The sequence below is a fragment of the Hordeum vulgare genome, chromosome 4H (assembly GCF_904849725.1).
Source record: "Hordeum vulgare subsp. vulgare chromosome 4H, MorexV3_pseudomolecules_assembly, whole genome shotgun sequence".
Classification (NCBI taxonomy): domain Eukaryota; kingdom Viridiplantae; phylum Streptophyta; class Magnoliopsida; order Poales; family Poaceae; genus Hordeum; species Hordeum vulgare.
Window position 1 is genome coordinate 118,742,155 of NC_058521.1, and position 9,192 is coordinate 118,751,346.

A 9,192-nucleotide genomic window follows, 5' to 3' on the forward strand; every position below is an offset into this window, starting at 1 on the left:
TTCTTTCAGATTTTTTTTCGTTCTTGCTTTGGCAGGTGCCGAGTCAATTAAGTAACCAAAATAAATGAAAAATCATCCATATACGTGAGAAATCACAATCATTATCTATACTATTGAATCACAATCATAATTTTCGTAATAAAAGAAATTACATGTCTTTTCTGAACTTGCCAAATCACTAACGTTGAAACGGAATCATCTTTACTCCAAAATGCTGAGTTGGTAGAATAGCATCTATGGTTTTTTTGTCCCCCATTTTCGCATGGTATTTTTTGACTCTCCTCCGACAACCCCCACCTGGTTCATCGGTTTGTTTTTCTATTCACTCTTTATTAGAAACCAGGACTTTCCTAATGTATAACAAATCACAAATCTAACTTTCTTAAGTTATCCAAATCAATTGATCCCTCTTATTGATGCAATTTGTTTTAGTAAACAAATAATAGATTTTTAGAAAACAAATCATAGATTTTAATCTAACTTTCTAACTTATTCAATTCAACAAATCCCTTTTATTAGTGCAATTTATTTTAGGAAACAAATAACAGATTTTTAGGAAACAAATCATATATTTTAATCTAACTTTCGTAGCTTATTCAAATCAACAGATCCCTTTCATTAGTGCAATTTATTTTAGGAAACAAATAATAGTTTTTCAGGAAACAAATAACGAACTTTAAGGATATTAACGTCTAAATCACGACAAATAAATCCCCTTCCTACTGGATATTCTCCCTCCTATTAAAAACCAAATCCCATTAAAGTGAGAGATGTTGTTTTATGCTTCTTTGGCAGGTGCTAGTTTAATTTAATCATGTAAATAATATGTTATTAAGAATTTAGAAATCAAACCATATATGTGAGATCACCTTCTTGAAACACCGACATAAGATTTTCTCGATGAACTTCCAAAACAAAGTCAGATATTTCTCAATACAAAAATCTTAATCCCACACACTATATCATTTATAATTATCATTATATCTACTATTAATTGACAATTACAAGTTTCCTAGTACAATAAAAATACCATATTTTTTGTTATGAGCATATACATTCGTGCGCCCGTGCGGAGGGACGTCGTGTGCGACACAAAGGAGGACACCACAGTCGGCCATGGCATCGACACAATGCTCGAGAATGCCAGGGCATGGATCATGACGTCGAGGAAGGACGTGGCAGAAGGTGATTTGTCATACCGCCGCGTACATGCATTGGTGGACACGATCATATTATATATCTTGTCAATTGTACAGAGATCCACACATGATATATTTTGAAATCAAACATGTCCATTCAAATGTCGTTAAGGAAATGTGTCCTATAATACTCAATAGTCATCACTTTCGTTTGTAGCAGCCATTCACGTGAAAATATTTTAAAAATCAAGCATAGAATCAATTAGCAAATCAAACCGTTGATGGAATTAAAAACCAATTTTATTCTTTCTTTCGAATGTTAGTTGTGTTCAACTCACTTCATGAATATAAATTACTAGCAGACTAGGACACACATTAGTTGCACCAAGACTCATATGTATCTATATGTGTGATGAAGATATTTTTTGTTTGTATTCATCACTACTTAATCATGCTTTCTGCTATGTAGAAAAAAAATGTTTCAGCTTAATTTTATTTCATACTCCATTATAACGCTTCCTAGATCTGGGACGTCAAGGTATAAAAATACATCTTAGTTTGAAACAGATAATTAGTTAGATCATTTAAGTGGATTTTAATTACTTTTCCTTGTTACATGCTATAATTTCTATGCATACAAATTTGAATATGCATTATGATTATGTTTACAATTGGTAAAAATATATTTATGATCCGTGACAAGGCACCAGCATTATACTAAGTAGATGCATTATACTAAGTACTACTCCCTCCGTTCTTAAATATAAGTCTTTTTAGAATTTTCACTAAGGAACTATATACAAATGTATATAGACATACTTTAGAGTATAGATTAACTCATTTTTCTCTGTATGTAGTCATTTAATAAAATTTCTTTAAAAACTTATATTTATGAACGGATGGATTGAGATAGATGTTAACATCATACTGTGTCTCGACGCTGCAAGTGTATTGGTCCTGGTCTCCTCGGCCTGCAGCTAGCACATGGCAGCGCGGTACCTGCGCTCATCAATGTGCATCCAGGGTCGATGCACATCTACGTACTAGTACTAGCTAGGTTCAATTGGAGGTCAATCTTGGTTCCCTTCAATAAACTAGTAATCGTGCATGTGCAACCCACGTGTAATATAATCATAAAAACAGATTTTCATTAAGTTTGTTCGAAACTCTAAAGTCTTAAAGAAATACGTGCAAATATTAGTAGCTACATTTTGAATGAAGATTCTGTTTAATACTGCACATCTCAAACATAAGTATACATAATAAAAATATGAATTTTCTTAAAAATATATGGCCAAATAAGTACACAATCTTGCAATGTCACTCGAGTTGTATTTTCAATAGTGAGAAACCATTGTGGATTTGTGGTCGCGTTGTTGGACAAAGATGTATGTTGCTTGAACCATTCAGTGTTCGTAGAGGTTGTAAGATAATATCAAATCCTAGCAAAGAAAATGAATCTGCACTATGACCTATGGCTAGAGACAGACTACCTTATCTAACAGTTCCATTACAGAATACAACAGCAGCAGCAAGAAAGCATCAAGGGTCTGGTTATGCCACTTCCAAAATATGATCTTATGGAACAAAGTAAATTATCTGCACAACGAAGCCTCCGAATCCAAATAAACGAGCACTGCATGCTTTTATTTATCATATTTTCAGGCTGGTGGGGCAACATAATTCTGGGTCATACCAAAAGCTAACATTTTATCCATATCAATATGGCATATGACAGAACAGAACATTGTGCAAACCACATCTCCAGGCCACTCAAACTCAAAGCATACTAATAACCAAAAAACAGCAGGTTACAATTGTTCAGGTCTAGAGTCATGAAATTGTTGCTGGATAAATTTAATTAAATTATTAAAGGCCTTACATGATGAATCTCGTCGGCGACGGGACGAATTCATTGAGAATGTCACACACAATTTCCTACGCATCTTCCATCCTATCTGAAACATCCGATCCTAAATATGATAGGTAGTTCACACAACAAATAGTTTATACAATAAACAGTAATAACAAAGCATCATATATTCATATAGTAGCAGCAAAAATCACAATACTTTCTCTCTTATTTTTTTCTCCTAATAGCAGCAAAATCAAAACCTGTCCTGAATCATGAGAGTATCTTATGGTGGCCGTCGCCTTCTCGTACTCATGCCTATACCAATCGTAGCACACCAGCCCCAAGCATTGATCCAGTTTCTCTGATAAATTAAACTATTAACTGTAATAGGAGTGTGGCAAAGTCAGTAGAATAGTATCATCAACCTGGGGATTGGCCTTAAGGCCGCGGAGCTTATAGAGATTGTATTTTCTTTTTGCTGCACTTGTAATGGTAGAAAAATACCAGTTTGTTAATCAAGGCTTGCTTACGTTTCATCATGGTATATTTTCTTTTGATGCTCATATGTGCTCACGAATTATAGAAATCAAAAGGAGCTTAAGGGCATCGATTCACGGATACAGACTAAGAAAGCAGATCAAACAGTACATTAAGCAACATTACAAATTGATTGTGAAAAAGCAACCATACATCCACATATATAGGGATACTGGCCAAAAAGCAAGTTAAACAATTTACACTACTTCAACACCCCATTTTGATTATGAAAATGCAGACCAAATCATAAAATTTCCGTTCTAATCTATAACTGGAAAAGAAAGGATTTTCGAACCATGCATGTACACTACAGCAATAGTACATTACTCTAGTTCATACAAATACTGCAAAACTCATCTTGTGGAACAAATTACCTTGGGCATATCCTTCGAGTAATAGAGGAGATCAACAGCTCGGGAATTGATTCTGGTGGAGAAGCACATGAGTTTGCTGGTGAGGAGCTATATGGCGATGTTCAATAAGAACAGCCAGCCGACAGAGACTCGGAGAGGCACACGCACACCAGTGGTGCAATCGGAAGGCTGCTGGTGGCTAACCCAGGTGTGGCCTAGTTGACGTGAGATACAGTTTGAGTCCTTCACCTCATAAATCTTCGTCAGAGGTTCCTTGTGGTCTGCTTGAACAAACACAAATCAGCCTGACCAATCCCTTTTTTCATGTGGAGAAAGGCAAAAACAATAGACACGTCAATCTTTGAAAGTTGATTTCACACCCGGTGCAAAAGCATGAAGATTCCTTGTGGTTAACTCATGCTTCCAAGAAAGAATTATCCCAGTTCCATTATATTTTCCAAAGGTAACAAACTTGGAACAAGCACTGGACTGATCTTTTCACATACTAAATGCATTTAGGGCCTCTCACATCCAACCCTGCATGAAGCTCCTGCCTGATTATGTCCTTCTAACTGAAGGTTGATTTTACCCTGAAATATAATAGTGTCGTAGAACAAATAGTTGGCATCTTTCCAATCACACGTATGAGTAAATTAGTTGAGATATACAGTCTGTTGCTTGCTATCAAACAAAAGGGAAACCATATAACATACAGTCAATTGCTTTCTCTGAAACACAAGGGGAACCAAAAATAAATCACTCTCAAAGCTTTACTACCTGAATAATCTTGAGAACATGAGGAGCCTTTAATGTGAAGATCCTTCGGAAGGGCCACTAAAACATACAAAGATCATCAGCGTCATCTAGCTCCTGCTTTGCAATTGGAATGTGAACCACTTGGTATGTGCCCCTTCCCATTGGAAAGCATACCCTATGAGTAGAAAGACAAAGGGGAAAAAGGAGCCCGAAAGCACATCTAGCTCCTGCTTTGCAATATCAATAATTTGATTGATATAGAAAAAAAATGTACTTAGGAAGAGATGATAGGGAAAAAAAACCCATCCACTCCATGCTCGTGTTCATTGATATAGAAATCGTGCAAGCGTTTTGACATTCAGTAAGAAGACTTGGGCAGGATAGCACTGACCGAGAGTGCTGGTGGCGAAGGACTCGGCGCCGCCGCACTGCTGGCTCACACACGCACGACCAACGGCCGTCCTGCGTGCGTCCCCGTCCCTAGCGGCGACTGCGTCTCGCCGGCGTCGCCCTTGTCCCTTGTCCGGTCTCGCCGGCGTCGACCTAGAGGCAATGCGAGCGGGGCGAGCGGGGAGCGGGGAGCGGTGCGTGGGCGAGCGACGGCCGAGCTGTGCGAGGGGGGTGCTGCGCTGGGACGGCGGCGGCCGAGGAGGAGGAGGCGCTTGGGGATGGAGAAGGGGGCATGGGAGGATGCGACGCCTGCGGCGTGGGCGCCGAGGAGGCGCGCGCTGTGGGAGAAGGCAACGGCGGCGGGCCACTCGCGCTTGGAGTTGGACTCGGCGTTGAGCAGCACGTCGATCCCCCACTGCCGCGCCGCCGCCGCCACCAGCGTGTCGTTGCCGACGTCGAGCCCACCACGCTCATCGCGGCGGCGGCGGCGATGGCGGCTGGCTGGCCGGGAATTGGGGTTCCGGATTCGATCTATGCGGCGAGGGGGTCGGCTCGGGAGGGAATGGGATTTTAGGGTGGGTGGGTGCGGGTGTGGGGGCTGGTGCGCCGGACGGGTGCGGGCCGCGCACGCCGGGGTGGGCGAGGAGGTGGAGGTGGAGCACGGTTAGCCTTTGGTGAATTTGGTAACTGCACACCGTCGTGGTGCATGGTTGGTGAAAGGCCGTTAGATTGCAATTTGTTAACTAATTGTGTGGTGGTGATTGGTGTTTGTTTTTTATGGGTCTAATAGCTGTGTGTACTTAGAAAAGTTCTCGTTTGATCCTTTATTAGTAGTATAGAAAAATCAAATTCTTTCCGTAGCAAGACAAAAATGGTCAATTTCTGCACCATATAACATGCACGCATACATATTTATATCCCCATACATGGAGATCGATCTCCTCCCTATGAATATATGATGACGTAAGGGTACAGTTACATTTAGGAATTTATGCCATGTAGTATTCCGTCCATTTCAATTTACATGACATGTGCATAATTTTAGGTTGACAATTTAACTAGCTAAATATGTATTTTATATGATAAAAATATATGTCAAGAAATATATGTCAAGAAATATATCTTTTAAGAATTTAATGATATAATTATTATGATATATAAAATATATTTAATAATCAAACCAATAACCTAAAACCACACACATGGCCTGAAAGGGGAGGGAGTACTAAATATATGTGACAACTTCAATTGACACGCGCCCAACACACTTAAATTTGTCTCTGGATCCTCACCTGATAGCACAGAAGCAGCTAGCGTGGTATATTCCATGGTCGATCCCCGTCATCTGGATGAGTTTCATGGCCATCGATTTATTCTGCAACAGTTCCGTAGCTATGGTGAACTGAGCATAGCTCAGATGATTAGGTTGTTTGTGGTGAAACCGTTCCATCAGGAATCAATCACGTTCTAGACTTGAAAATGATGCTTTAATTTTTTTTGTATTTATTTTAGATTTTTGATGATATCCATTTAATAGGAAGTGACGTTTTCATCAACGCGAAGGTGCGTATGATGATTTCTTCAATATCAAGATGTTGTACCGGCTCAATATCTTGAAGGTGGTCATAACGTTACGATGTGCGTGCGTGCGTTTTTAAAGATGAATGCATGTGCATATACGTGAGCATCTATATTTGTATCGTTTTAAAAAATTATAGATATGTGAGTGTGCTGCCTATGTATCACCGGTCAAGCATAACAAGGATACAATACATGCATGAAATGTGGGAATTTTGCTGAAATTTATAGATGCCCTCATTGCATAATGTAGCGGACCCTTTTCAAGAGTCAAATATTGTAGAGTACGATCAAATATGTGGGGAAATTGTAAACAAAAAATATCTAATAAATACGGCATCAAAATATATCTGGTGACGTATCTAATGATATATATCTGATATTTTAAATGTACATATCAATTTCTATAGAAGTCAAAGGTTATGAAGTTTGATTTTTTTATGCATTATATTTCTTTAAAAAAGGAGGTTCCTTCTGGCCTCTGCATCAATACGATGCATACACCCTTTTTATTAAAAAAAAGAAATAAATAATCCACGGTTCCGAACAAGTTTTAAAGGAGCAGCAAAATAAACCAAAAGATGTCATAACCGGTTAACATAGGCTTAGATGTCTAACCATCTATTTATTACTGGACCGTCATCTAAACCGGTTGTAGATATTCCGAGCTGCTATCTCCTATTGGATAGACCCAATAACCAAAGCTTCACTGGTTTCCGCAGGAGTGAGTAACGACCATGTACAGATCAACGCCGATGCCTTGTAAAGTACGTGCAAAAATTTTATATATGTTTATCTGTTAAAAGTCATGTCTTTCCTGCAGTTTCATATAACCCAACGCAATGCACATACTTCTATACAAATATGTTTAGCAATAATTATGTCCACTTCATTTAACTACGCCCCTTGATGCATTATATGAAACGAGAGTAACTCAACACGACAATCATAACAAAGTTCACTGTGAATGTATGCATTTTTTCTTTTGCGTAGATACTGTATGCATTAAAGTTTCTGTGAGAATTGTATCGGTTGATGCAGAGAGACCGTACCCATAGCCACCAATCCTTTTTGTGGAAATCTTATACTGAGAAGAAATAGAAACGAACTTTCCCTGCATAGAAAGAGAAAAGAAGATGGTTTTCGCAAGGGAAGAAATGGAACGAACTTGAAGAAGCTTTTGTGGAAAGGATAACATATCTCCTGTTTAAAAGTAACAAAAAGAACCTGACGTTCTGTCATTCGTTCAATCTTAGATATGTTCTCCCCTCTCTCTTCTTGTTTTGACTATTTTCTTATTTCTCTTTTTTTTTCTAAAAACCGCCTCAACTGCCTTTTCTTTTATTGATTTACCAAATAAAAATATAAAATTATGCTATCTTTGATATATCGATAAGTATTTACCAAATAAATCATATTAAAATGGGCAAGTCAAGGGCTAAGATACTAGTAGAATATTTATACCAGTTACAAGGAACATGCAGATATCTACTCCCTTCATTTTTAAATGAGAAAAGTCCATTTTTCGTTCCTCAATTCTTTGGTCGGTCATTTTTGGTCCCTCAACTTTAATACCGGACATATTGCACCACAAACTCTCAAAACCGGTCATCTTTCGTCCCTACGAGGTTTCGCTTCAGAGTCAACCCAGTTTTGACTATCTCATGAACATTACATTGATGAACAGTAAATTCAAATAATAGCAAAAAAAAATGAAATTTTATGACATCGAAGAAAGTGAGGTATGCAAGGTTTGTATAAAATTTTGTCATGTTTGGACGTTCGATGAGCTCGTGGCAAAAAAACAAAATTAAATATGCTCCATGATGAACAGTAAATTCGAAAAATATGTTAAAAAAGAAAATTATGATTTTTTTGCATTAAATATGCTCCGGTGTGCAAGGTGTGTGCAAATTTTCGGTTTGGAAACCATCCGAAGCGGCGCGCACACGTATTTTTTTTTTTTTTTGCCACAAGCTCCTCAGATGTCATTTGACCACGGAAATTTGCATGCACCTTACCTACCCGAGCATCTTCGATGGCAAAACATTCCAGATTTTTTGATTGTTTTTGCTATTTTTTGAATTTACTATTCATCATAGAGCATATTTACTTTTTTCTTTTTGCTACGAGCTCATCGAACGCCCAAACATGACGAAAATTTACAAGGACCTTGCGGACCTGACTATCTTCGATGTCATACAATTTCAGATTTTTTATTTTTTTTTCAATTTTTTCAAATTTATAGTCATCGCCTCATTCGTGTACTGTTCATGTCGTGGTAAAAATGGGTTGACTACAGCGAAGAGACGAAAAATGACAGGTTTCGAGAGTTCACGGTGCAATCTGTCTGGTTTTAGAATTGAGGGACCAAAACTGGCTGGACCAAAGAATTGAGGGACGGAAAATGAATTTTTCTCTTTTTAAATATAAGTCTTTTAAAATTTCAATATAAACTACACATGGATTATATATATATATATATATATATACCCATTTTGTTTCGTACATAATCCGTATTAAAATCTCTAAAAAGTCTTATATTTAGTAAGAGGGCCCAAGCAACATGACCGAGACACGAACC

The 9,192-nt window shown here is 38.0% G+C and overlaps 1 long non-coding RNA gene across 1 annotated transcript; it reads right to left on the reverse strand.

Moving 5' to 3' along the window:
- Nucleotides 1–870: 870 nt before the first annotated feature.
- LOC123448088 lies at nucleotides 871–5,570 on the reverse strand. Its single transcript, XR_006631607.1, has 2 exons — nucleotides 5,032–5,570; nucleotides 871–4,867 (listed from the first exon to the last, which is right to left on the reverse strand). It is a non-coding gene; the product is annotated as an uncharacterized LOC123448088 (long non-coding RNA).
- Nucleotides 5,571–9,192: the final 3,622 nt, after the last annotated feature.